The sequence below is a fragment of the Garra rufa genome, chromosome 1 (genome assembly GCF_049309525.1).
Source record: "Garra rufa chromosome 1, GarRuf1.0, whole genome shotgun sequence".
NCBI classification, from domain to species: domain Eukaryota; kingdom Metazoa; phylum Chordata; class Actinopteri; order Cypriniformes; family Cyprinidae; genus Garra; species Garra rufa.
In genome coordinates, this window is record NC_133361.1 from 66,672,494 (window position 1) to 66,700,288 (window position 27,795).

Genomic DNA, 27,795 nt, shown 5'->3' on the forward strand with positions numbered 1-27,795 from the left:
AAAATATAAAAGTGAAGATAATGTACTAATAAAAAAGGTAACATTTGATAATGACTCAAAGCAACATGATCATTAACTACTGAAAGTAAAAGTGAAAACTAATGAGATTGATCGCTCTCCTACTAATTTTCAAGTAGGGATAGGTATACATATACATGCCAGACCAGTATGTGTAAATCTGCCAGAGATATACACAAAAAAAACAACTGATTGTTTTTGCATGACTGTGTATAGCAGATGATTGACTAAAATGCTTCCCACATCCAGTGCAATGATACTGTTTTTTTCAGTGTGGATCCTCTCATGTATTTTCAGATCTGATGACTGACGAAATCTCTTGTTGCAGTGTGAACCTTTATAAAGTGTCTATCCAGTGTGGATCATCTCATGTATTTTTAAATGCACTGACTGACTAAATCTCTTGTTGCACTGTGAACACTTATAAGGTTTCTCTCCAGTGTGGATCCTCTCATGAATTTTTAGATATCATAACTGGATAAATTTCTTGTTGCAGTGTGAACACTTATAAGGTTTCTCTCCAGTGTGGATCCTCTCATGTGTTTTCAGAGATACTGATTGACTAAATCTCTTGTTACAGTGTGAACACTCATAAGGTTTCTCTCCAGTGTGAATCCTCTCATGTGTTCTCAGACATGCTGACTCACTAAATCTCTTATTGCAGTGTGAGCATTTATAAGGTTTCTCTCCAGTGTGGTTCATCTCATGTATTTTCAAACGTACTGAATGACAAAATCTCTTGTTGCAGTGTGAACACTTAAAAGGTTTCTCTCCAGTGTGGATCCTCTCATGTATTTTCAGGTATCCTGACTTACTGAATCTCTTGTTACACTGTGAACAATCATAAGATTTCTCTCCAGTGTGAATCCTCTTATGCAGTTTTAAATAAGTTTCTGAAGTAGAAATCTTTTCACACTTAGGACACATGCATTCTCTGACACCAGTATTTATATTCTCATATACTTGCAACCTTTGTAAATGCCAAACACTCTTACCACACAAATGGCATGAATGTGGCTTCACCTTTGTATGAACTTTCAAGTGATTCCTCAGACCTGAAGCAGCTAAATACACTTTACCACATTGATCGCATGTGTGCGCCAGAAGCAGATTTGGAAGAGCTGGTGTGTGGGATATCAATAATAAAGATAATTTAAAGGGGCATATGATGCGGTTTCCTTTGGAGTGTTAAAAGCTGTTTGTGCCTAGATAAGATTTGTGAAGCTGCAAAGCTTAAAGTCTCAAAACCAAAGAGATATTGATTATGAAAGTCAAGACTCAGCCACAACTCCCTAAAAAGGCTCGTTCAAACACCCCCTCACTTGTCCAGGTCACGGTGTGAGTAGATTAGCTTAACACATCCCATAAGAATAAGTAGTAGTGTTGCAGCGCCATGTTGTGGAGACGCAGCTGCTCTCAATGGCAGATGTACACAAAGGGTTAGGCTATAAAGTAGGGTTGTTCCGATTCCGATACTAGTATCGGAAATGCCGCCGATACCACAAAAAAATCTAGCATCGGAATCGGCGAGTACTTGAACCCACGTACCGATCCGATACCATTTTATTAAGATATAAGTTAGTCCCGCTAGCAAATCAGAAGCCAGTTCTTCTTCGCGGCTCAGAATGCAAACAGTGTTGCCACAAGCAACCACTGTTTAGAGCAGCGAAGAAGAAATACAAATGTGCTAGCAGTTTGTCCGCTAAAACGGTGGCATGTCTCATATGTAGGGCTTTATGATTTCTGCGATGCGGAAAACACGGACGGAATCGCGGAATCCAGTCAAAATGGAATTTACAGTTTAACGCGGAACGTCACGGAATTTGTCAAAGTTTGATGCATTAATCAAAGGTAGTTCATTACACTTAAATCAAATCGTGATATGGACTAATATTAAGCCAAAAACCGACTGTTTAAATATGAATTAATGCGTGGCTCTGTGTTAATGAATTGTACAGGCGCGTGGTTTGTTTACTCCTTGTACTGAAGCGCGCGGGACACTTGCGGTAATATTAAAGGGCTCCAGACTGTGACCAATTTTTCTGCCAGTGTTACTAATTTTCGTGAGCGGTCACACTGGCGCGACCACCGCGTTGTTCAACTCATAAGCTCTGCCATTTCTGTCCCAGATGATTAACATAAAATGGCACGCGAAACGAAAGTGAAACTAACACGACACGTTTGAGCTGCTCAGCGCTGACCGTTTATCAGCTTGGACTGCAACGCAAACAAACTTGCACCAACCCCAAACAGCTTTATTCGGGAGCCAACGTTGATTTTGCAACACTGTCACTGCTGCGAGATGCAGTGAGGAGCATTTGAAAATGCCGCACAATGAATAAGGTTGCTGCGAGATCTAGTGAGAATCTTTCAAATTCTGGCCAAAATTCTCTGTTATAAACAGGGCTGATGTACGTCAGAAAACCAGATTAGTAATACTAACTATATGAAAAAATATTACTGTCATATAATAAAAATACTCTAGTTCACTGTATATTTGTTTTATTAAGGAATAAGTCTGAAGCACACAATAAAATAATTTATTAGTATTATCTACAGCTGTATATACAATTACACACCCAGGTATCAGATTAGTACTCGGTATCGGCCGATACCCCGAGCCCAGGTATCGGAATTGGTATCGGGAAGGAAAAAAGGGTATCGGAACATCTCTACTATAAAGTAGGGCTGGACCAGAATATTCGAATATTCGTTCGGTTGGTTGGCTTTCGATTTTAAATTTTTGAGATTCAAATATTCTATTTTTTTCATACAACTTTGCACCCCCCGCGAAACGGTTTTCATTCACGCTTAAATATGAATGAAGAAGATCAGACTGCTGCCACTAACACAGAGACAGCAAAAAAAAAAAAAAAAAAAGGCAGAGAGAGAGATTCAGCAGTATTTCAGAGACACTACTAAAGTAGTTAAAAAAAAAAGTTAAAAAAAGTTTGGCGTTTTGAGACTTTTCTAACTATATACACAAAAAAAGTTGCTTGATGATTTGATGTTTTAAAATAGTTATTTTATCATTTAAAAATATAAGAAACTAATGACTAATGAGTCAATAAGTGTGCCTCTCCTGCCATCTACTGGTTATAGTGGTATTGTATGGAATACTTAAAAGTCGTTAAAAAGTTTTTGAATTTCTCTCCCAAAATACAAACTCAAACTAATAATGTAATAGCATTGGACATGACTATAGTTAACACTACTGTTTCTGCATCAGCCTTGTTTGATCTGTTCATAAAAGAGTTCAGTAACAGTTTGTTTGAAACCCGTATTTACAATACATTATAAAATACTATAATAAATGCATAATGCATTATGCAAAACACTTTTTGTATGTTGTATTATATCATTAGTATTCATAAGAACAGTTTTGATACATTATAATTTCTCTTTATTTGTGGTTATAGCTTTTAAGAGTATTATTACCTCCTCATAGTTTTAACACATTTCAAGTCTCATATCTTACCGTGTTACACTTTTCACTTTACTGAAAGCACACAAAGAGCACTTATAAGTAATAATAATAACACTAATAATATTTCTCAAAAAACCATAAGTTCATGTATCAGATGAATGTGTAACATGACACATTTGTATTATCAGTTTGATGGTACCCTGTAGAACTAACTCTTCAACTGCATGTCAACTAGCAGTAATTATGATTAGTACATACATATATTCAAACACCGTATTTTGATGGTCCCCCAAATGACAAACTGATTTGTAACTTTGCAAGTATGTTAACCTTCTACCTAGCCTAACCTTAACCTAAGTCTACTAATAATCTAAAAAGTATGAGTTGACATGTAGTTGCAAAGTTGCTTCTAGTCAATTGACCAGGGGGACCATCAAAATAAAAAGTAATATAATGTAAAAATAAATGTAATATGACATAATCCATTATAAATTGCGTAGATTTAATATGCCGTCCATTATGCCTTATATATAATCATAATCTTTAACGTTAGAACCTCAAATACTCAAGTACTATAGTATATTGTAATTGTTATAATTATTCATAAGATGATACAACATGTTACATGTACATATATATAATTCATTCATTACAATGCCTTAGAAATACCATTATAATGTATTATAAATAGGGGCTTCATAGAAAGTGTTACCAAGAATTCTGTGCAGAATTTAAATGTTTCTTACTAGATCTGGAAGTGGTTTTGCTGCCCCATCTATACTTTCAACAGACTGATCAGCTTTAAAGATTGTTTCTATTACAATTCACTACATCAAAGCAGATTGAAATGTCAGTATTATTAAAACCTTGAAATAATGTACCACAAACAGTCATTAAAGATGAATGAAGATTAAAGGAACACTCCACTTTTTTTGGAAATAGGCTCATTCTCCAACTCCCCCGAGTTAATAAGTTGAGTTTTACCGTTTTGAAATCCATTCAGCCGTTCTCCTGTTCTGGCGATATCACTTTTAGCATAGCTTAGCATAGATCATTAAATCCTATTAGACCAGTAGCATCGCGTTCAAAAATTACCAACGAGTTTCCATATTTGTCCTATTTAAAACTTGACTCTTCTGTAGTTATATCGTGTACTAAGACCGGTGGAAATGCAAAGCTTCAATTTTCTAGGCTGATAAGATTAGGAACTACTCTCCCATTCCGGCGTAATAGTCAAGGAAGTTTGCTGCCGTAATAAGGCTGAAGCAGGAGCAGTAATACCACGCAGCACATGTGCAAATGCTAAACTAGCTGGGAACTCATTTCTGATAATACTCCGCCTGCTTCGGCCATATTACGGCAGCAAACTTCCTTGACTATTACGCCGGAATGGGAGTGTAGTTCCTAATATTATCAGCCTAGAAACTCGCAGCTTTGCATTTCCTCTGGTCTTAGTACACAATATAACTACAGAAGAGTCAAGTTTTAAATACAACAAATATCGAAACTCGTTGGTCATTTTTGAACGCGATGCTATTGGTCTAATAGGATTCAATGATCTATGCTAAGCTATGCTAAAAGTGATATCGCCAGAACAGGAGAACGGCTGAATGGATTTCAAAACAGTAAAAATCAACTTATTAACTCGGGGGAGAATTGGAGAATGAGCCTATTTCCAAAAAAAGTGGAGTGTTCCTTTAAACACCAACCTCCTTGTTCCTCATGTTTTATTTTCAAAGTTTGTGGTTCCTCCTGTTTTATTCCCAAAAGTTCTGGTTCCTCATGTTTTATCCCCAAAAGTTCTGGTTCCTCATGTTTTATTCCCAAAGGTTCAGGTTCCTCATGGTTTATTCCCAAAAGTTCTGGTTCCTCATGTTTTATCCCCAAAGGTTCAGGTTCCTCATGTTTTATTCCTAAAAGTTCTGGTTCCTCATGTTTTATCCCCAAAAGTTCTGGTTCCTCATGTTTTATCCCCAAAATTTCTGGTTCCTCATGTTTTATCCCCAAAAGTTCTGGTTCCTCATGTTTTATCCCCAAAAGTTCTGGTTCCTCATGTTTTATTCCCAAAGGTTCAGGTTCCTCATGTTTTATTCCTAAAAGTTCTGGTTCCTCATGTTTTATCCCCAAAAGTTCTGGTTCCTCATGTTTTATCCCCAAAAGTTCTGGTTCCTCATGTTTTATGTTCAAAGGTTCTGGTTCCTCTTGTTTTATTCTCCAGGTTTCTAGTTCACTTGTGTTCTCCTCACTCTCCACTTTAATAAACTCCATCTTTAAAGCAGTAGATCTCAGTTCAGCTGATACTTCTTCAGATATTGCTTGCTTCAAAACTTAATGAGGAAAAGAATACAGGTATTTACTGACCAGATTCAAAATCTGTATTTTCTGTTTACAGAAATTACATTTCTAACAGGTACTAAAACAGAATCACTACAAAACAACAAAGAGCACGGTGAAACTACTTCTTCTTTTATATGGCGGTTGGCAACTAGCTTTTGGTGCATTACCGCCACTATCTGGACTGGAGTGTGGATACAAAAGGTCAGCCTATACTTTCTCAAATTCTGTTTAATAACCCAGATATTTTCAAAAAAGAAAACAAAAATTGGAAAGTAATTTCACCAGAGTATCTCTGCAGTATGTCATGTACATTTAATGTCATCTGGTTTTCACTAAGTTTCAAAATCAATATTTGTCTGGCTTGATGGTATTTAGGACAGTACATAATTACATGCTCTATGGTCTCTTGACTATTGCAATATTCACACATTCCATCAACATGCTTTTTCAATATAAATAATGTGCTATTTAATCCTGTATGTCCTAGCCTCATTCTAGACAGCACATCTTCTTCCTTCTTCCTTGTGCATGTATTCATACTCCTCCCCACCTTTCCTTGAATGATATACAGGTGTCTTCCAGATTGTTCATTATCCCATAGAGATTGCCATTTTCCATTTATTTTAGATTTAATTATGCTCTTGACTTCAGTTTTGCTGTATTTGATAACTACCTCTATATCAGACTTTCCTGCTGCTTTCTTCACCCATTTATCTTGCTAGCTCTTTACCTCCTACACCTATATGAGCGTGTACCCATATAAATGTAGTACTACTACCAGCCTTAAGAAGACTGTTAGTTAGTTGGATTATTTCAAATACTATATCCTGTCCTGATTCTTTACCGAAATAATGGCTTTAGCAATAAAATGTTGCCATGCCTGAAAATATATAAAAATTTTATGCTTTTTGCAATAATATGCGAACACTTACCGGTTAATGTGGATGTCCGCCCAGTTCCACCGCTCCCTCTCACGGTCGACTCTCTCTCTCACGCTCTCTAAAAGTTAAACACGCATAATGTCTCGAGTGAAAACTGTAAATATAACAATAATGACAAAAAATATGGAAAAATAAAGAGCAACTTTACCTTTCTGAGATCAAATTGGAAAAAATACGCCCATTACGTCGGTTAATCCAGCTGAGAGAAAAATGCAGATCACAACTACTGTACTGTGATTCACAGGAAAATATAATTTTACTGTAGAATTTCCCGCGGTTGTATTTTCACCCATGATGCATTGCAGATTTACAGCAACGTACTGTATATATATTCTACAGTATGGATTTGTTCATTTTACAGTAATAATGCTGTGAAAACTACATAAATTTGTTACAGTGTGGCAACCCTGATGAAAATAAAGCTAATACCAGCCTAGGCTGGTTGGCTGGTTTAAGCTGGAAGTAGCTGGTTTTAGCTGGTCTCCCTGGCCAGGCTGGTCAGGCTAGTTTTAGCTGGTGGTTTAACTGGCTAAGACTAGCTTGGCCAGGCTGGAAAAGTGGCCAAAACCCCTCTAAAACCAGCCTGCTGACTAGCTATGACCAGCTAAAACCAGACTAGACTTTTTTTTTTTTTACCAGGGAAAACATGGTTTCCCAGTGACTAGATCCCTTGTCAAAGTACTGGCTATTGGGATTACCAAGGACAGTAACAGAACCGAAAGAACCACTGTGAATTTAGAGAAGGGGTCAAGTGATGTGTGGTGGACCAGGTTCAAGGCCAACTATCCGGGAATGACCTCAAGGATGGCAGATTCCCTGGACAGAACCAGAGTCTATGGTGCCAAAACAGAGGCCATTGAAGGGTTCTTTAAATAGTAAGAGGACTTTTATCTGAAGCAGTTTCTGGTGGGCTTGATTTGGAAGTGGCCGCCAAACTTGACTTGGAAGCAATTTAGCGTTGGTAGCCAATTTTCACTGACTTTACATTCTAACAGTAAGACCAGAGTGTAAAGTTGAATTAGCAGAGCAATAGCACAATTGTACATTAAATATATAGACATATCACAGTTCAAAAGAGGAGCAATTTTTGGTGCATCTACAATCAGGACTTTCCACGGAAATGTCAGCATACCATTATAAAAGATGAACCACATCCAACAGGAGTAACTGTCGACGTAAGAGGAAAATGTCTGAAAGGGATGTCCGGGTGCTGACCCGGATTGTATCCAAAAAACATAAAACCATAGCTTTATAAACCACAGCACACAAAAAAACTCAATGCAGAATTAAATGTGCACCCCAGCCAAAATTTTGGTCAACCCTAAGAAATTATATTTTCTTGGCCATAGAAAATAACTTTCTTAAAGTACTATTGCATTAGAGAATGTAGCTTAGATCAGGAATCGAAAAAGGGACAATATCCACAAGCAGTGACAGAATCAGAAACTCATGTAATTTGTGCACAAGAGTTTTATTAACGAAGAACTAACACGTAACTTTTGTAAACAAACAAGCATACAACCACTCAATACATGGGGGAAGGGTAAGTGAGAAGCCATTAGAGAGACAAGAAAATGCAGCTATGGAAAATTGTCAGTTAACCACCTGAGTGAAACCACCACCATTTTACAATGGGGTCTACAGCTTAAACTAAACCTCTGTTTCATTTAGTTAAATGTACGATACTTGAATTGCCTTGGTCGTTGACGAGTGTCCAGATACAGTCTCCAATGAAAGTCTTGATAATTTCAAGGTTTGGACTTGCGATCATATTCTTCCAAGTATACCCTGCGTTACTGTGTCTAGTATGTTTGAAAATTGTAAAATTTAATATTTGCAGGAATTTAAGTTTGTCAGTGTTACTGATCCCTTCATTTTCTTATGCATAACAACAAGAAGATCCCCTTTGACGGCAGAGAACTTTGTTTTCTGTTGACCAAGTCATAGTTAACAGCCATTTAAAGGTTTTTTTAAAAACACATTTTTGGAGTCCTTAAGAATATATATTTGCGGTATAAGTGCCAAAAACCATCTCTATATATTTTTACAGCTCCTCTCTTAGGAGCTCTGTCAAGAACAGGTCGATTTTGGCCCGTCTAATTAATTTTCATGAGCCTCTCTTCTGATTGGCCTGTTGTTTTCTTAGTGACACACTGCCAGGCTAACTACATGTAACTACTATAGCCTGCTGTGGCTTGGTGCATGGTGATACTCAACGGGATGTTTCATGGTGCGTTCACACCGGACGCGAATGAAGCGGCAAGCGCGAGTGATTTACATAGTAAGTCAATGCAAAGATGCAAATAGCCATCCTGCGGCGCAAAACGCGCGAATGAGGCGCCGCAAATGAATCGGCGTGAATTGAGCGTTTCAAACGTTTGCCGCAGGTTCAAAAATCTGAACTTTGGCGAAAATTCGCTTCCCGTTAACCAATCAGGAGCTTGCTCTAGTAGTGACGGAGGCAGAAATCCGAAACAACAATGGTGGACAAAATCACCGCTGCCGTCTGTGGTTACTCGGTGCTGTACGATACATCAGGAATAAAAAGGATCTTGCTTGGAAGAAAGTGAGTGAAGAGGTCGGGCAATCTGGTAAATTTTAAAAAAACGCTCTTTACTCAATCTGACCTACATACACATTGAGACTACAAGCAAGCTAAAGCTGGCAAATTGAGCTCATTCACCTATTTTACAACTACTTTCCCGCTGACGAGTGGCAGAAGCCCCTCCCATGACGCGAATTCGCGTCTGTTGTGAAGTAAATGTCACGCGCGAATGAAGCGAGTAAACTTAAATGTTCAAGCGTCCAACTACGCGTGAATAGCGCGATATATTCGCGCAAGTCGCGTCTGGTGTGAACGCACCATCAGAATGGTAATTAATGTGTTTGTTTTTTTTCATACACTGATTGCAGTAAGCTACGTAACTATTGCTTTAGTAAAGCCCCTTTCACACTGTGCGTTGATTCTGGAAAATTGCTGGAAAATTGCCAGAGTGCCTTCTATGTGAACGCAAACATGTCCCGGGATTGATTCCGGGAACGATCCCAGGTTTGGGAACCTAGTAACATTGCTGGGATCAGTCCCGGCACAACAAGTACCAGCGCTGTGTGAACAAAAGCCAGAACCAATGCCACAAAGGCAGTGTTGTAGTGATGATGCACATTATATCGTGCAACTCTTCACGACGAAAAAATGTGTGCAAACTGGATTAAGCAGTGGTTAGGGAGTTCCTCACTATCCGCGGCAGTTTCAGTTTAGTGCAAGGTACACGTCGCATTACACGTCACATGTCTTTACTGGATCGTTGTGGGTAAAGCACGCATAGATTTTGGAAAATCACTGTGTGATTGAAACAAATCAAACAATTCCAGAATAAATCATGGGACACATTATCCGTGTATTTTCCAGAATCGCTGTGTGAAAGAGGCTAAAGTTGACGTGCCACTGGTCTTTTATATTATTAATGGAAGCCTGTGCAGTGATGTAGTTTTCTTGACATCCATCGACTGAACAACGTTTTCTCGACTTGTTTTCTTCTTGTTGTTGCTCAGTAATGGAATAAACGCGATGTTGTCAGAGTTTGACAAAAGGAGGGTGGGACGGTGATTGGTGCTCTGGGTGGTGACTGAAGGCGGTGACTGAGTAGATCGAACGTCACATTTTTACGGAAGTCACGGCGGCTCGTGAAAATAAACAGCTACTTTATGCAGGCTGTGTGCATTTAACTGTGGATTGACTGTTTTGAAACTTATATGGTAGTTACCTAGCCCCTAAATCTTAGTTACCATTAAAAAAAGCCAGGAAATTTCGGTTTTGACAATATGGGACCTATGGCAGTCAGTCCAAAGGTTCTTTCTGATTAACTTGGAGTAAAAACTTTGAGTGTCAGATCTTCCTTCACTGCCTAGCAGAAATTCTTGGCAGTGTCAGTGACTTAAAATAGTTGGTGATAATTTGCTTTCATGGTTAAATTATTTGGTTTTTCTCATGCCTCGACTTTTGTCAAAATGAATTAATCTGTTCACAGGTGGCTCAGTTTTAAAGACAATTTAATTATTGTTATTTGTTTACCAAACAGCTATATTGTTACAGTTTTGAACAAATCCTTTTATTGTGTATTGTTGAGTTTATTATATATATCTTTTTATAATTTTATACTGTTTCAGTCATGAATTGTTATGTTGTTGCAGTTGTGACCTAATTTTACCTTTTGGACAAATTTTTATATATATATATTTTTTTTTTTTTTTTTTTTTTTTTTATTTGACAACTGACAGACAGAACACAAACCAACACAAGACATCACAAGGACAAACTACAAATACTGCCAGTCCAAACTAAATTTAAATCTCAGCAGGTCAGTCCATCAGATGGTGAAAATGTTCTTTAGGTGACAGGAATTGTCCATAAAATGAAGAGCAGAGAGATCCAAAAAAAAAAGAGTTCCAAGAGGTAATGTCCCAGATGCTTGAATACATACAAGGGGCGTAGTCGGAAAGCAGACAAACATACAAAAAGGTACAATACCCAGGTATGCCTAGTTTGATACTGTATCCTTGTCCCTATTAATATAATCAATAAAGGGACCCCAAATCTTAAAAAAATTGGTACAACTGTCTGATAAGGTATGTCGCAACTCTTCAAGATATAAACAGGACACCATATCGTTCAGCCATTGTTTAAAACATGGTGGAGAGCTAGATTTCCATTCCCTCAAAATCACCCTCTTTGCGATAACCATACCGAACATAAGTGCCTCTTGCAGTGCCGCTGGAAGAGTTATGGAATCGTCAGAGCAATGTAGTATTGCAAAGATACCATCTGGTTGCAATGGCTTGTTATATATATCGCTGTATAAATGAAAAATGTCATCCCAGAAACCTCTAAGTTTGGGACAGTCCCAAAAAAGATGTGCAAGGGTCCCAGCACTTGATTTGCACCTGTCACAGGTAGGAGAGACAGAGGGGAAGATCTTATTAAGTTTAGTTTTGGAGTAATGTAAGCGATGTATTATTTTATACTGGATAAGCTGAAGCCTAGCATTGATGGAACATGCACTAACCCTTTCTAATCCCATTTCCCAGAGCCCATCTGAAATTTCTACACCTATGTCCTTAATCCAGGCATCTCTGATGTGAAGAGAAGATATGTTAACTGTGAAAAGTGAAACAAACGAAGAAATTAGGCCTTTGGATATAGGGCTTGTAGACAAAAGATTGTAAAAATTGTGCTGATCTGGCATCTGATCAAGTGGTAGAGACTGTTTTACAAAATTTCTAATTTGTAGATAACGAAAAAAATGCCCGGTAGGAATTTGGTATTTCTCCTGAAGTTGAGCAAAAGATGCGAAGCATTTGTTTAGATAGAAATCCCTCACTAGAGACAGACCCTTTACAGCCCAGTTAGTAAATGTAGAGTCCATCAAACCAGGTTTAAAGGAAGGGTTTTGCCATATAGGGGCATAACAGGACAAAACAGAGAGTTTCAACACACTTTTAATTTGCTTAAGTATTCTGAATGAATTAGATAAAATAAAATCAGCTTTTAACTGTTTGAGTAATTTGGTGAGCAAGTTTGAATCAGAGAACAGAACTGCAGGTAAGGATGCTCCAGTTAGTGATATTGCCTTATGAGATTCTATTGCAGGCCAGCTAGGATGGAGGTTGCATTCTTGACCACCAGCAGTTGCTGCGTGGTTCCAGAAAACCCATGTTCTGGCGTTACAGGCCCAGTAGTAATGGCGCAAAACAGGAAGTCCAAGGCCGCCTTCAGTTATGGGTTTCTGGAGATGCGCCTTGGTTATGCGTGGCGTCTTGAAGGCCCATATGAAGGGCATGATGATTGAGTCTACTGTCTTAAAAAAAGAAGATGTAAGAAAGATGGGTACATTTTGAAAAAGGTAGATGAATTTGGGTAGCACAATCATTTTAATAATATTAACACCCCCTATTATTGATAAAGGAAGAAGTTTCCATTTTTCAATCATACTTCTAAGTTTAGCAATAAATTCCATATAATTGTGTTTAAAAAGAAGTTTAGGATTTCTAGTGATGTTAATCCCTAAGTATTTGAAGTGATCCGTTGCAAGCCTAAATGGCAGACCATTAAGAAAAGTGGGGTCTAGGTCATTCGACAAAGGCATGAACAGACTTTTATCCCAGTTGATAGTGAACCCAGAAAATTGCCCAAATTGCTTTATCAAATCAAGGAGGGGGGATATGGAAGACTTTGCATCTGACAGAGTCAAAATCACATCATCTGCATACAGGCCAATGGTACAGTCAGATCTACCACATCTTATCCCACTAATTTGAGAGCTGGCTCTAATAGCTATCGCCAAGGGCTCAAGAGCCAAGGCAAAAAGCAAGGGGGAGAGACAGCATCCCTGTCTCGTGCCACGACCTAACATGAACTGGGGAGATCTATCGAAGTTTGTCAGAACAGAGGACTTGGGACATGCATATAGCATCCTTATCAAAGTCATAAATTTGTCACCAAAGCCAAATTTTTCCAGGGCAGCAAACATGTATCTCCATTCAACTTGATCAAAAGCCTGTTGAGCATCTAAAGAGATAGCAGCAGCATGGGGCAACTTGGTAGAGTACATTACATTCAACAGACGGCGGGTGTTAGAGAAAGAGAATCTATCAGAAATGAACCCTGTTTGATCAGGGTGGATTAAGGTGCCAATATATTTGTTCAGCCGATTTGTTAGAACTTTGGCTATAATCTTTTGGTCAGAATTCAGCAAGCTTAGAGGACGATAAGATGCCACGTCAGCTTCATCTCTGTCCTTTTTCCGAAGCAAACAGACATGAGCGTCATAGAGAGTTTGAGGAAATACTCCATCCTCTAAAGAACAGTTTATCATCCGAAGTAAAAGGGGTGCAATGGTGTCAATGTGAGCTTTATAAAATTCTATACCAAATCCATCGGTACCGCAAGCTTTGCCATTAGGGAAGGAGCGTATGGCAGTTTTAATTTCCTCCAATGTGAAACATGCATCTAGAACCTGCCTGGCACCATCATCAAGGGATGGGATTTCCAGTGCATTGAGGAAGTTTGCTATCTCTGTGTCAGTGGCTGTAGACTTTGAGGTATATAATTGGCTGTAAAAATCAAAAAATCTATTGTTTATGTTTTTAGGATCAGTTATTAGCTGACCATTAGAAGAATAGATTTTATGTATTGCCCTATCTGCTTGCACTCCTTTTAACTGTCTAGAAAGCAGTTTATGTGCTTTCTCACCCAGCTCAAAATGTGTTTTTTCTGTGCCTGCAGATATAATGTCTCACCTGCCCACCAAGAATCTGACTGTACTCATATTTGATTTTCAAAATAGCATTTAGTGTATCCTCAGATTTTGAGTTTCTATAAGAATCCTCTAAAGCAGATAGCTCAGACTCAATCTCGGAAAGACGTCTCAGTCTAGCTCTCTTACGAGAAGACTGATATGATATGACTTGTCCCCTGACAACTACTTTAAAAGTCTCCCACAATGTTGAATCAGAGACATCCCCTGTGTCATTACTTTGCAGAAATTCTGAGATCTTAATAGATATATATTCACAAAAACTTTTATCTGAGAGTAGAATGGGGTTAAATTTCCAGTTATAGTGACATGCATTCAAGTTCAAGTTTACATTAATTGAAAGGGGAGCATGGTCGGAGACTAAAATACTATGATAAGTGGAATTGTCTACTTTTGATATTAGCCTGGCGTCGACTAAAAAATAATCTATTCTAGAGAAACTACCATGTACTGGAGAGAAAAAAGAATATTGTCTGTCAGAGGGGTGTTGGAGTCTCCATATGTCTACTAAATCAAGCGACTTTATCAGATTATTAAGAATAGGCACAGATTTTGAAGGTGGGGCTGGTTTAGAAGAAGACCTGTCAACCAGAGGGTCTAAATAACAGTTGAAGTCACCACCAATAATAATGTTGTGTGTGCTATGGTTAGCCACAAGATTGAAAATTTTGCAGAAGAAATCAGGGCTGTCGAAGTTAGGGGCATATATGTTTAAGAGGGCTAAAGGGACAGAGTTAATTGTACCTGTGACAAGGACAAATCTCCCAGCTGGATCAGTTAGCATGGACTTGAAAATAAATGGAATAGTTTTACGAATAAGAATAGCAACACCCCTTGCTTTAGAAGAAAAAGAGGACTGGTAAATATGTGATATCCATAAAGATCGCAAACGCCCTTGCTCAGTTGGTCGAATATGGGTCTCTTGCAGAAAAATAATATCTGCTGATAGAGATTTAAGGTGTGAAAATACTTTCCCCCGCTTTAATGCTCCACCCAGGCCTCTACAGTTCCAAGATATGAAAGTAATAGGACCTCTATCTGACCTATTTGAGTAATTATCCTGCATCTAAATTAAAACATAACAAACAAAGCAGACTGACATACAAAAGTTCAATATTTGGCAGATTAACAAAGAACAAACACCCCCCCTGTGAACACACCCCAAACCGCCATAGAAAACAATGCGGCTTGTCATTCTTCCTATTAGGAGACTGCCGGGTAACAGAGCCATTATACACTAAAGGCTAACCTAAGCCGACAGCCCCGCGAGAACCTCCGATATACCAATACAAACTCACTTATTACTGCACAGATAATACTCTATGCCTTAATTATGAACATAATCATGAATAATGCATAACGTGCAAGAAAAAAATAAAAAAAAAATAAATAAAAAAATTTAGACCGGGAAGATAGGATCCGCAAGTCGCACGTTGAATGAAAAGTCCAGATACTTATGTTAGCACCTGCTGCCCATAAAAAAAAAAAAAATAAAAAAAACTTAGGTGCCAAGTTTTACATTATTTAAACAACTTATTTACCTGAGAACGCTAACCGGTATAAAAGACAATTATACTTAATCTTTAATTTCAAGAGTCTTGGCAAACCGTTCTGCAGCTGCTGGTGTCTCAAAGACATTCACGGTGTTGTCGTAGAACACATGAAGTTTGGCTGGAAAGCGAAGGGAGCACTTGGCTCCGGCCTCGGTGAGCCTGTTCCTCACGGTATTGAAGGACTGTCGCTGGGCTGCCACCTCTGCCGTATAGTCGGGGAAAATCGACACTCTCTCACCGTTGTAGCGAAGCGGAGCAAGCTGACGGCTTAGCCGCAAAATGTCTCGCACGTCTCTGTCATTATGGATCTTAGCGATGATGGGTCTCGGCCGCTCATTCTCCTTTGGCTTGGGCTTCAAACTGCGATGCGCTCTGTCCACCTTTACCGGTTTGCTGAAGTTATCCTTACCAAGTAACTCTGGGATCAACTTGGAGATGAATTCGGTAGGACGACTTTTCTCTTCTCCCTCTTTGATTCCAACAATCCGTATGTTAAGCCTTCGCGAGCGACCCTCTAAATCATTGAGCTTGGCACTGAGGCGGCCGTTAGCCACCTGAAGCTCATTGCATGTGGCCTCCAATGTCATGATGCGTTTGTCAGCAGTCGAGAGAGCTTCATCAATATCACCCATACGACGTTCAACTTCGTGATGTTTGTTCTGAAGAGTAGACAAGCACGATTCTATTGAATCAAGACGCTCTTCCATCGATTTCTTAAGGCCATCCACTAGTTTAGAAACTTTGGCTAGCTCCGCACCTTGTTTAGTGATAGCAGCTAATATCGCTTCATTGCTAGCAGAAGTGGAAGATGCGCCTCTCCCGCTTTGTGCTTCTTTTTCCTTATTAGAGGGCATCTTGGCTTAAAACTGAGTTAATTAGATTAAGACAGAACTTAGACAACAGGCGGTTGCAGAAAAAAAAAATTTGTGTGCAGTAAATATTAACTTTAAACGGAGGTCACAACACGGAGCTCGAAAAAGAACGTCTTACTCCATCACTGCGCACTAGCGCCCCCCCCACAAATTTTTATATTTGAATATGGTTGCATTATGATCATTTTAAAAATATTTTTATACTATTGCAGTTATAACCAAATTATTGAAGTATTGTTACAGTTGTGATCAAAGGTTTATCGTTATACTGCAGTTATGAACAAACTTGCTATATTGTAGTTGTGCTATAATCTTTATGCTGATATATTTTTGTAGTTTTGGACAAAGAATAGTAAATAGAAGAGTAAATTGCAGTTCCGAACAACCTATACTGATATATTCTTGCAGATATCTGAATAAATTATCTACAATTAACACTTTTACGGCTGGTTATTTGAATTATTTTCGAATTAAAGCAGTTCAAAATTTATAATTTCATTGTTTTTACATAACTTTCCACAATACTTAAGTTAACTTCCTTATTGAAAATTAAAAGCTCCAGAAAATAAAGAAAATCTTGTGTAAAATTACAGGAAAAAAAAAAAACAATTTCCAGAAATTCCACTTGTCTTTTATTTACAAGTTTCAACTTGCAAAGTGCACAGAAATAACTTTGCTTAAATAATTAACTTAAATTACTAAAGTAAATATACAGGAGAACTTCATTCACCTCATTTTTAAGTTTCACAGCAGCCCAACCTTTCCAGAACTGTCCTAAAAATAAAAAAAGGCATTTGGTGATTATTCGTGTCTCAAATTAACAAACAGTTGAGAATGCAAATACATGTATAACAGTATATCGGATCCATGCAGCTCATAAATCGGCTACAAGTCATTTTTCTTCTACAGTGCTTAATGGTAATTAAACAATAATCAAATATTTTTTGGGTCATCTATCCCTTAGATGTTCCACATAGGATTTAATGATCTATGCTAAGCTATGCTAAAAGTGATATCGCCAGATTAGGAGAACGGCTGAATGGATTTCAAAACAGTAAAACTCAATTTATTAACTCGGGGGGACTTAAAAAAAAGTGGAGTGTTCCTTTAATAAACTTTGGCATCTTTCCAGAGATATTGGAATTTCAATATGGCTCCAGGAGTAAATCATTAAAAATGTAAACATTTCCAGTGGTCAAAAACCAAATGTGGGTCAGTTTGAAAAAATATACTTATTTTGTTTTAAAAAGGAATGTCTAAAAAACAAATAATGCTAAAACTAGATATGTATCTTGTTTCTTTCTGTCAAAAAAAACTGAATACAAGTCTGAGTGCCATAAATATTATTTTTTCTAAAGTTTGAGTGCCTGTAACTCAAGAAGATATCACAAAATTATTGAATCTAAGAGGAAAATTGCCATTTTAAATTGCTCGCTCTACAAATAGATGATTACTCAGTAATTATTCATCCATGACATTTAATATTTTGGTTTTCATATTGGTTTTCAAATATTAGCAAAATCTAAAATTTGAGCTGGGGACCTCTGGTTGAGTTGACACGGAATGACCCTTGAGCCCAAATCCAACATCGAGTACCCCAACTCTAACGGTCAATATAGAATCCAGTTGAATACACACCAGATTCTCCTGGTACTCACTTCTGTCTGCGAAACTCCTTTCACACTGCTGACATAAAACAGTTCTCTCAAATGAATCCTCATGTGCTCTTCAAGGTTGTGGTTGAAATATGCAGTGTAATTTTTTCATGTGCCTGTAAAGGTTTCCTTTTTGAGTAAAACCGAATCCACACTGTTGGCAGGTGTAAGGCTTTTCTCCAGTGTGAATTCTCATGTGCCTCTTAAGGTTTAACTTTTGATTAAAACTCTTTCCACACAGTTGGCAGTCAAAAGGGCTCTCTCCAGTGTGAACTCTCATGTGGTTATTAAGGTTGACTTTTGCTTTGAATATTTTCCCACACTGTTGGCAAGTGAAAATGTTCCCTCCGGTGTGAGCTCTCATGTGCCTGTAAAGGTTTCCTTCGTGAGTGAAACTGACTCCACACTGTTTGCAGGTGTAAGGCTTCTCTCCAGTGTGAACTCTCATGTGCGCTTTAAGGGCTCCTTTTCTATTGAAACCTTTTCCACACTGCTGGCAGGTAAAAGGGCTCTCCCCAGTGTGAATTATAATGTGCCTTATAAGGCCTCCTTTTTGAGTAAAACTCTTTCCACACTGTTTGCAGGTGTAAGGCTTGTCTCCAGTGTGAACTCTCATGTGCACTTTAAGGGCTCCTTTTCTATTGAAACTTTTTCCACACTGCTGGCAGGTAAAAGGGCTCTCCCCAGTGTGAATTATAATGTGCCTTTTAAGGCCTACTTTTTGAGTAAAACTCTTTCCACACAGTCTGCAGGTGAAAGGCTTCTCTCCAATGTGAACTGTGTAACTGAAAGACTCTTCTCCAGTTATAGAATCATGATGAGTCTCATATTGTTCTTTATCTTCAGTTTCATTCGGTATTATGCTCTCCTCTTTCAGCGGCATGAGGTCTATGGTGAAAGAAGGCAAATGAAAGTTAGCAAAAAGAAACAGACATCAAAACATTGACCAACATGTTTGCTAGATATTACTTGTTTTCTATTTGAATTGGTTAAATTTGAGTAGCCATTTCATTCTCTATATACATATTTTTCATGTCTGTAAAGCAAGTATACCAGACATGTCAAACTCAAGGCCTGTGGGCCACATCCGGCCCGCGATAAAATTATATGTGGCCCGCGAGACAACTTCATGTGTTTATTATTAATGGCCCGCTGATTAATATTATTAATACAAATCCCATAATGCACAACAAAAGTTACCGTGCGGTCATGACCTCTAATCACCAAGCAACAGATCGCAGCATCAGCCCCTCCTCCCTGCTGCGCTGTTGTCATAGCCTCATCTGTATTCAGTGGATAAATGGTTCAGTGCTTAAAATATCTCCGAAAGAAATGGCCAAACGAAAAGTAGACTTTGAAAACGGGTTTTCAAGAACGCTGCCTGGGAGGCAGAGTATTTGTTTGTTGACATTGACCAAATGCGCATTTTGCTGATAAACTGAGCGCGCTGAGTTCACACGATGCTTTGCGGACTTTGAAGCACAGAAATTTAATTTAGAACTGTTCAGTAATCCATTTGCTGTTGACGCTGAAAAAGCACCAGCAAACATTCAGATGGAGCTGATAGAACTCCAGTGTAACAGCATACTCAAGGCAAAGTATCACACTGTGGGGCCCTCACAGTTCCCCCGCTTCATTCCCGAAACGATGCCTCAACTTCGCTCGCAAGCTGCTCGAATGCTCTGCATGTTTGGTAGTACGTATTTGTGTGAGCAACTTTTTTCTTTGATGAAGATGAACAAAAACGCACACAGAAGCCGTCTCACTGATGAACACCTCCACTCCACTCTAAGAGTTTCCACAGCTCAGAACCTAACCCCGAACATTAATGAACTTGTAGCCAAGAAAAGATGCCAAACATCCCACAAGGACAAAATGACATAAAAAAGAAAAGAAAATATTTTTGTTATTTATTTTTATTTTTTTGCACCTTTTCCTGAAATCAAAATACAGTTTTATTTGCAAGATTTGCACAATTTTCACAAGCTTGTTTATATCTGAAATGTCCTCTTTTTGAAAATTATTTGAACAAAATATATATATTTTTTAAATTTAATTTATTTTATAAAATGTATTATTTTATTATTTTATTTGTGTTATTGAGAATATTTACAGTATTCTGGTTGGTCAAATTCAGATTTCTGATTAAACAAAAAGTGATTTTAGTCTGTTCAATAAAATGTTAACCTGTTTGGCCCGTGACTTACACTGTGTTTTAAATTTTGTCCCCTTCTCTGATTGAGTTTGACACCCCTGAACAGTTTTGCTTTCAAGTTCACAGAGATCGAGACGGCAGGAAGCACCGTTTATTTTAAATATATTACAAAAGCGCAACGTTTCGTTGTTATTGTAAGTGCACACAAATAAAAATAGAGTCTTTAAAGACTTGAAAGATGTATAACTTTTACCTGTATGACCAAAAATGAAGGAGTATTTTAAGGGCAAGCTCCATCCATCATGCAGTAAATGGGCTATTATTCAGCTTCCACACTTCGCACTTCAATTGCGCGCATTTTTCTATATTAACATTAGATTGAACGGCCATGTCAACTTGCTACTACTTAAATATTTTAGGCGATAAGCCGTATTTGAGGTCGATGAATGATAGGTGAGCGTTTGGATGTCCTGCCCAATGTACTGTATTACCACACAGACCAGCCGTTGTCGATCTGTCCATCACGGATTGCATTAGCAATTAAACAATAAGCACTAAAGCAAAACATGGGCAGGTCAAAGTCTCTGAATAACTTTTGGTCCCATATTTTATTATTTTTTCTGGTAGTCCACCGTATGAAAAAGTTTTGGGTATAATTATTTTGCCATTCTCACTCACACATCGTGTCCTGCACCCACTAGGAAAGAAACATCAAAAATGATATCAGGTGTCTGATTAATTTTTGGTTTGACTGTACATATATGCACAGTTTTGCAGTTTAATTGGATTTTGGTACTTTTATAACCTAACTGTTGACAGAACTACAACGTTACATGCTCACAGTTTCTTCATTTATGATGAAGTGTGAACTCATGTTAAATACATGAGTGTAAATGACCATAAACGTGAACGAGCATGGTACTTAAAGGAGTAGTTCACTTTCAGAACAAAAATTTACAGATAATGTACTCGCCCCCTTTTCATTCAAGATGTTCATGTCTTTCTTTCTTCAGTCGTAAAGAAATGATGTTTTTTGAGGAAAACATTTCAGGATTTCTCTCCATATAGTGGACTTCTGTGGTGCCCCTGAGTTTGAACTTCCAAAATGCAGCTTTAAAGGGCTTGAAGAAAGAAGGGTCTAGAAAAACGATCGTTTATTTTCTAAAAACATTTACAATTTATATTCTTTATAATCTTTACACAGAGTACACACAGAGCTAAACAAGATGAGCATTTGAGGTTAAAAAGTATATAAATTGTACTTTTTTCATAGAAAATAACCGATCATTTTGCTAGACCCTGATGATAAGACTAGAGATGCTCCGATCAGCATTTTTGGGGCCGATCACCGATCACCAAGATCATGATCTGCCGATCGCTGATCACAGAATGGCAAGGGAATGGGAATCTTTTACCTATAATCTAGCAGAGTTTGCACCATTTGTAGAAATGAAACTAACTATAAATTAACTATATTGAAAAAAAACCGGTAGAAATAGGCTACAGTCAAGATCTTGAAGAACCACCAAGTTAGGGTTGTAGACATAGACGATAGTTAGAGATATCTCCACACTGTCAGAAAAAAAGGGTACGGTTGGGGTCCATTTGTGAACACTTAGGGTACAAATGGTGAAGTCATAGTTGCACCTTAGAGTACTCATATGTACCATTTAGGGGTAAAAAAAGGTACCGATATGTTTCCAACTGCCAGAGGGTCCACGTTTGTACCATTTAATCTCCAAAGAAAGGTACAATCACTTGTGTGACCAAAGGAATAAGCCAGATGTCTATGAAATAGTGACCCAAAATTAAACAGAGCAAGATAATAATTTTCATGAGTTGTTGGTTATTTGGAAGAGATGCACAAAATAACCAAATATGCTCAAGAGCCTGCATCTTTCTGACCAGTTCTGAACAGTACACACGCAAATTACATTTTAGTGATTATGCAGACATCAAGATAATAACTTTTAAATGTAAAGCATATGTATTAAAGTAGGTCTGCATTTTTAATTGTAATTTTAAACTGGTTTAAAAATGGTTTGTGATAAAAAATAAAAAAAATACGCGTATAAAGTTACAATTAATGAAATGTGTACTGTTGGAAAAAAGTTGTTTTTTTTAATTCTAAATGTTTAAAACGTTTTTGTTTTTTTTGAAAATGTAGAATGCAGTAAAAAAAAATTACTTAATGGAATGTATTGATTATGAAAAAAAATGTAATATTAAGCTTAATATTCTTGATATTTACAATTTTATAAAAAGGTTTTAAAAAGTTAGAAATAGTATAAACAATTGTTTTTGGAAAAAAAGAATTGCTCAATATTTGCATCCTGTTAAGACACATTGAGGTAGAGCTTATTTTGTTATAAAATGTTAGGGTAAAATCAATTAATGAAATGTGTACTGTTGGAAAAAAATGATTTGCTTTATAATAACATTGAGTATATATATTTTTTTTAAGTAAAATTTTGCAATATACATCCTGTTATGACATTGTGATAGAGCTTAAAACATTCATCCTGTGAAAAATGTGAGAATGTAATGTTTTGAATGTTTAATAAATGTGATAAAAAGCATCCTGGCCTTTTTAAGGTGTTGTATGTAGTCCAGATTTGCCACTATAAGGTACAAAAGGCTTGTCACTGGGGCAGTACCCTTAAAAAAGACGAATTTGTACCTTTTTTAAAGGGACATTATGGTACCCTAGCACTAAATTCAGCAAAGGTACATATTTGCCTTTGTAAGGTACATACTGCAAGGGTACAGATTTGTACCCATGTGAAAGGGTACAACGGGTGTACCCTTGAGGGTACTGCCCCAGTGACAAGCCATTGTACCCCTGAAGGTACAAATGTTGCACATTTTTTCTGACAGTGCAGTTGCTGATGCCTTTGACGATAGCAAGAAAGGCACCTAACTTTAGCGATGCAGTGCAGAGAGTCAGTTCTAGGATGCTTCCGAAACTTGCCGCGGTATAAACACACGCATAGAGTGGCTACGTCGCCTTAACGCGCCACATGGGGAAGAGATTTATTCATCATACAGTGTAGACAGATAAACTGATTATAACGGGAGTGTTTTTTTAAAGTGCACTTCGCACTAGACTAGGCTACACTAGTTAAGTGTTAGATGAAGTTTTTTGATAATGTAAAATGTTCTTTGCTTGTTATTTGTAGCTGCTTTTTAAGATGATGTAAGGATTATATTATCCAGCATTGCACAGTCATTAGGATAAAGGTAGTAAAATGTGGTTTAGACTGAATTAAATACGATATATCAGAATCCGTCTGTATACTAGAGATTGATTCAAAAACGCAGATTCATCCAGTTGTTTTTGTGAGCAAATATTTTATTCATTCAAACCACTTTTTCATAAATTTAATATAAAAAGTTGGTGTATTAAATATATTCTATTTTAAATATTATGTATTAAATTATTAATAATTCATTCAAATGAATTAAACACTTTTTAATAGACTGATGCAATTAATATTTTGTCTCACATTATTTTGCTTAGTTTAGAATTGCTAGGAAATCGTGATCTCTATTTAATCTCTAAAAAACTAAAACTGAAACTAAACTATATAAAAACTAAATAGAAATGTGTTCACAAAATAGAAACTAAACTAAAACTAACAAAATTGTTAATGAAACTAATAAAAACTAAACTAAGTTTTATTGCAAATTTAAAAACTATACAAAAATAAAACGAATTTAAAAAAGCAAAACTAAATTAACCTTGTTAGGAAGCCCCGCAAAAAAAGGTGCCCTAACAAAAGTTGTAGACTGTGCAGCAAGTAGGCTGTTGTATATGGTGCTAAATTAATGTAATAAAGTTCTGTGTAACCAATTATTAACAGCTTTTTTAAAAATTATTAACCTTTAGGAACCTTTAGGGGATCCAATCGTATCCCCTATCCAATCGTTCTTTTCATCTGCAAGGGTCTTATCTAATGATGCTCCGATTGATCGGCCGATATTGGCTTATTCACGTGCGTATGTTTAGCGCCATTTTATCCCATTGTAATTAAGCAATAAGGTACTTGAGGCCGTGCTGTATCGTGAATAAATCACGGCTGAAGGGCATTGTTAGGCACGACGTGAAGCGGAGTGCCTGCAACCCCTTCAGCCGTGATTTATTGTTCTACATCTCGGCTACATGCATGAAGGAAATACCGTAGCACTAATGTACTTTACACGATTCGAGTAATAATAACGAACTTGAGCGTGCCTATGTATAACAGTCGTGTATATAAGAATCTTACATTAGGCACGCATAAGTCCGCTAATGATTCACAAACTATGTGCGCTCTCTGGACTCTGATCTCTATTGTATTTTTGTGTGAAATCTAAATACATTTGCCTAGTTGTCCAAATTAATTTCCTGTGAGTGTTTTATAATGGATGCTCACCGATAGAGGAGGATCTGGTGAGGTTCAGTCATTATGAGCAGCAGACTCACTCTGACGGAGTTTACTGATCTTTGCCGATCAGCCTTCAGATTGATGTGTTTAACAGATTTAGAATATATTTGCTGTATTTTTAATCAAGTTTTTTTTTTAGTGGATACAAACAGTAGATATTCAGTCAAGTTCAAAGGGAGGTTTAGTGAGTCTTTTGGCATCTCCTTTATTGTCCTCTTTGGTAGGTAGGTTCACTTATTAAGGAAAGTACTCTGATGTCAAAAAATCAGGAGCTTTAAATCTGTGTGTGTGTGTGTGTGTGTGTGTGTGTGTGTGTGTGTGTGTGTATATATATATATTATAGTATATATCTATTATTTTAAAAAGTTAGAATTGAGCAGGTTGTCTTAAGGTTATAAAGTATTATTTAAAGTTTGAATTTTGAGGGGTTTTTTAAACATGCAGTGGAAGAATAATAAGGCAAAACAAATGTTTTGGTTGATTAAAAAAAGGTCTAAAAATAAATACTTTTTACAGCGGAAGTACATTATAAGGACATGTCAGTCAAAAGGGGGCCTTGCAAAATTGACCAGAAAAGGAGGGGGCCCTGGAGTAAAAAAGGTTGGGAACCACTGGTTTAGAGCCCTTTGAAGCTTTATTTTGGAAGTTTAATCTCGGGGGCACCACAGAAGTCCATTATATAGAGAAAACCTGAAATAATTTCCTTACGACTGAAGAAAGAAAGACATGATCTTGGATTACAAGGGGGTGAGTATATTATCTGTAAATTTTTATTCGGAAAGTGAACTACTCCTTTAAGAACATGTGGGATTTACTTACTGGTGTGCGTAGGAACCAATAAATGAGGGCCTAGCATCTAAACTATTTGCCATAAAATGTTGCAACACCCAAGTGTGAGTAACAGATTTTATTATGTGGTCACCAATTGAGTATTTATGCATCTATCTGTGAAGGATATAGTCAATCATCTCAGTGGTTGGGTGTATCAGTATGGGTGTTTACTTCCGAGTCTACATTCGTTACATTCTGCTAAGCTCAATGCGTTTCTGCTTTAGTTGTTGAAGGGGTCATCAGATGCAAAATTCACTTTTACATGATTTTACATGGTGTCTTAGCAGTGTGTGGACACAACTACCCTACAATTAATTTAATTGTATCAACTTCTAAATTATTTAATTGAAATAAAATTATGACAAGTAAAAAGTATGAGTTTTTCTTCAGAAATAAAATCAAGGAAAAGTGCAAAAGGTTTCAGTTGTAAAATACAAATTCCCCAAAGTAAAAAGTACAATAATTAAGTTACATTTCTCAAGTATTTTACACCCCTGGACATGCTTCAAAATGATAATGCATTCCTGTAGAGCTTGGCATTTTAATAAGGATTGAACGAGAATGAAAACCAACCTGTTTGTTCCTCAGTATCTTCAATTTTGACTATGAATATGTCTCCAATCGTCACGTCTTCACCCTCCTCTTTAATAAACGCCATCTTTATAATAGTGTGTGGATCTCAGCAGGAGTTTTTCTTTGTTTTTGGACAACCTGTCATGTTTTAGATGAGAATGAGTAACCAAAAAAATAATAATAATCTAAACTAAATCTAGAGTTCAGTAGTCAGCACACTTGTAATGGATTTGGTCAGAGTGATAATTGATGGCTTTAAATGAAAAACCTATGGTTTCACAGGCAAGGCTTAGATTCAGATGTAAGTCTGATCTGTTTTAACTTACAGAAACTTTCACTGACTGATCTTAAAATGTCTCAGTGTCTTTGTTTTGTCTTAAGATGCACACCACCAATGTTTTTTTTTCTAAGACACGTTTAACTAAGCCTTGTCTGTAAAACCAGGCCAAAATTAGACAAAACACTAAAAACTGACACGATAAATGAATACATAATAATTAATAATATGTAAGATAAACTGATACACGATTCTGTTAACGTTACTCACGTGTGAATGCGCTTTACTCGAACAAAATAACCTGCATAAACGTTAGATGAAGCATTAATGTTGCAGTCAATATTAACAAATTAACTTTACGTTGTTTGTAAAAAATATAAAACAGACTCGACGGGTTGCACTGATTTAAAACAGTGTAAATGTAAAAAAACACACAAACCTTTAACTCAGCAGAATCACAACAGATGCAGGAGAGCGACGCTGCAGCATGACTTCACAGCACCACTCCAAAATAAAAGTCCTGCTCATGCTTCAACATTTCAAATGCATGAAACAAACCCATGACCACACACACAAAAAAAAAGCCAATATTTTCCATTATTGCAAATTGTTAAAATATTTTGGGCGAACTATAATATTAAAAACTCATTTGTATTCACCAAATGTCAAAAAATACTTGTGCTCATTTTGATGAAAACACACCAAAAGACAATTAAGTTATCTAACAGTAATTTTATAGTTGATATAGTTGAATTATAACTGAAACAGTTTAAGGGTATATTGCAAACAAAATATTTCCTAACAAATTAACTCAACTTCACACTGTCCCACATATATGACTTTATTTTCTCACATGAAAAGTAATACAAATGTTAAGAAATATAATAAATTTTTGTGACTTATAACAACTTTAACACTGCAAAAAATGCTTTTGTAGCTTAGATTTTTTTGTCTTGTTTCCAGCCAAAATATCTAAAAAATCTTAAATCAAGAAGGATTTTCTAGATGAGTAAAAATGATTGTCTTGTTTTCAGAAAAAAAAGTCACAATTTTTCCCAATTCAAAATCAAATTGGTGAATTATGAAGTCTTGAAATTGGTGAATCATGAACATGACACACAATGGTGATCAATACAAGCAAAATCTCCAACTTCATATTCATCTAAAAAAATATGTTTTCTCCAAACGGCTTCTAACAAAGGTTTCATTTTCCATTAAATTTTTTTTGGGCATTTTTTTATGATTTAATTAATTATTAGATTTTCGTTAAACTCATAAACCCCCTAACTCCTTCACAAACACCAGCTTGGGAAACTGTAACTATTGAAAGTAATAAAAATGTTAAGCACAATGATATTCAGACGAAGGTTATTTAATAAGATTCCATACATCAACTTACATATTTATAAAACTTTG

The 27,795-nt window shown here is 36.8% G+C and overlaps 1 long non-coding RNA gene and 1 pseudogene across 1 annotated transcript; both read right to left on the minus strand.

The window, feature by feature from the left end:
- On the minus strand, positions 1–26,823 carry LOC141338623 (uncharacterized; annotated as a pseudogene).
- Positions 4,981–15,385, minus strand: LOC141338640 (uncharacterized). Its single transcript, XR_012355865.1, has 3 exons — positions 11,787–15,385; positions 6,715–11,664; positions 4,981–5,772 (listed from the first exon to the last, which is right to left on the minus strand). It is a non-coding gene; the product is annotated as an uncharacterized lncRNA (long non-coding RNA).
- Positions 26,824–27,795: the final 972 nt, after the last annotated feature.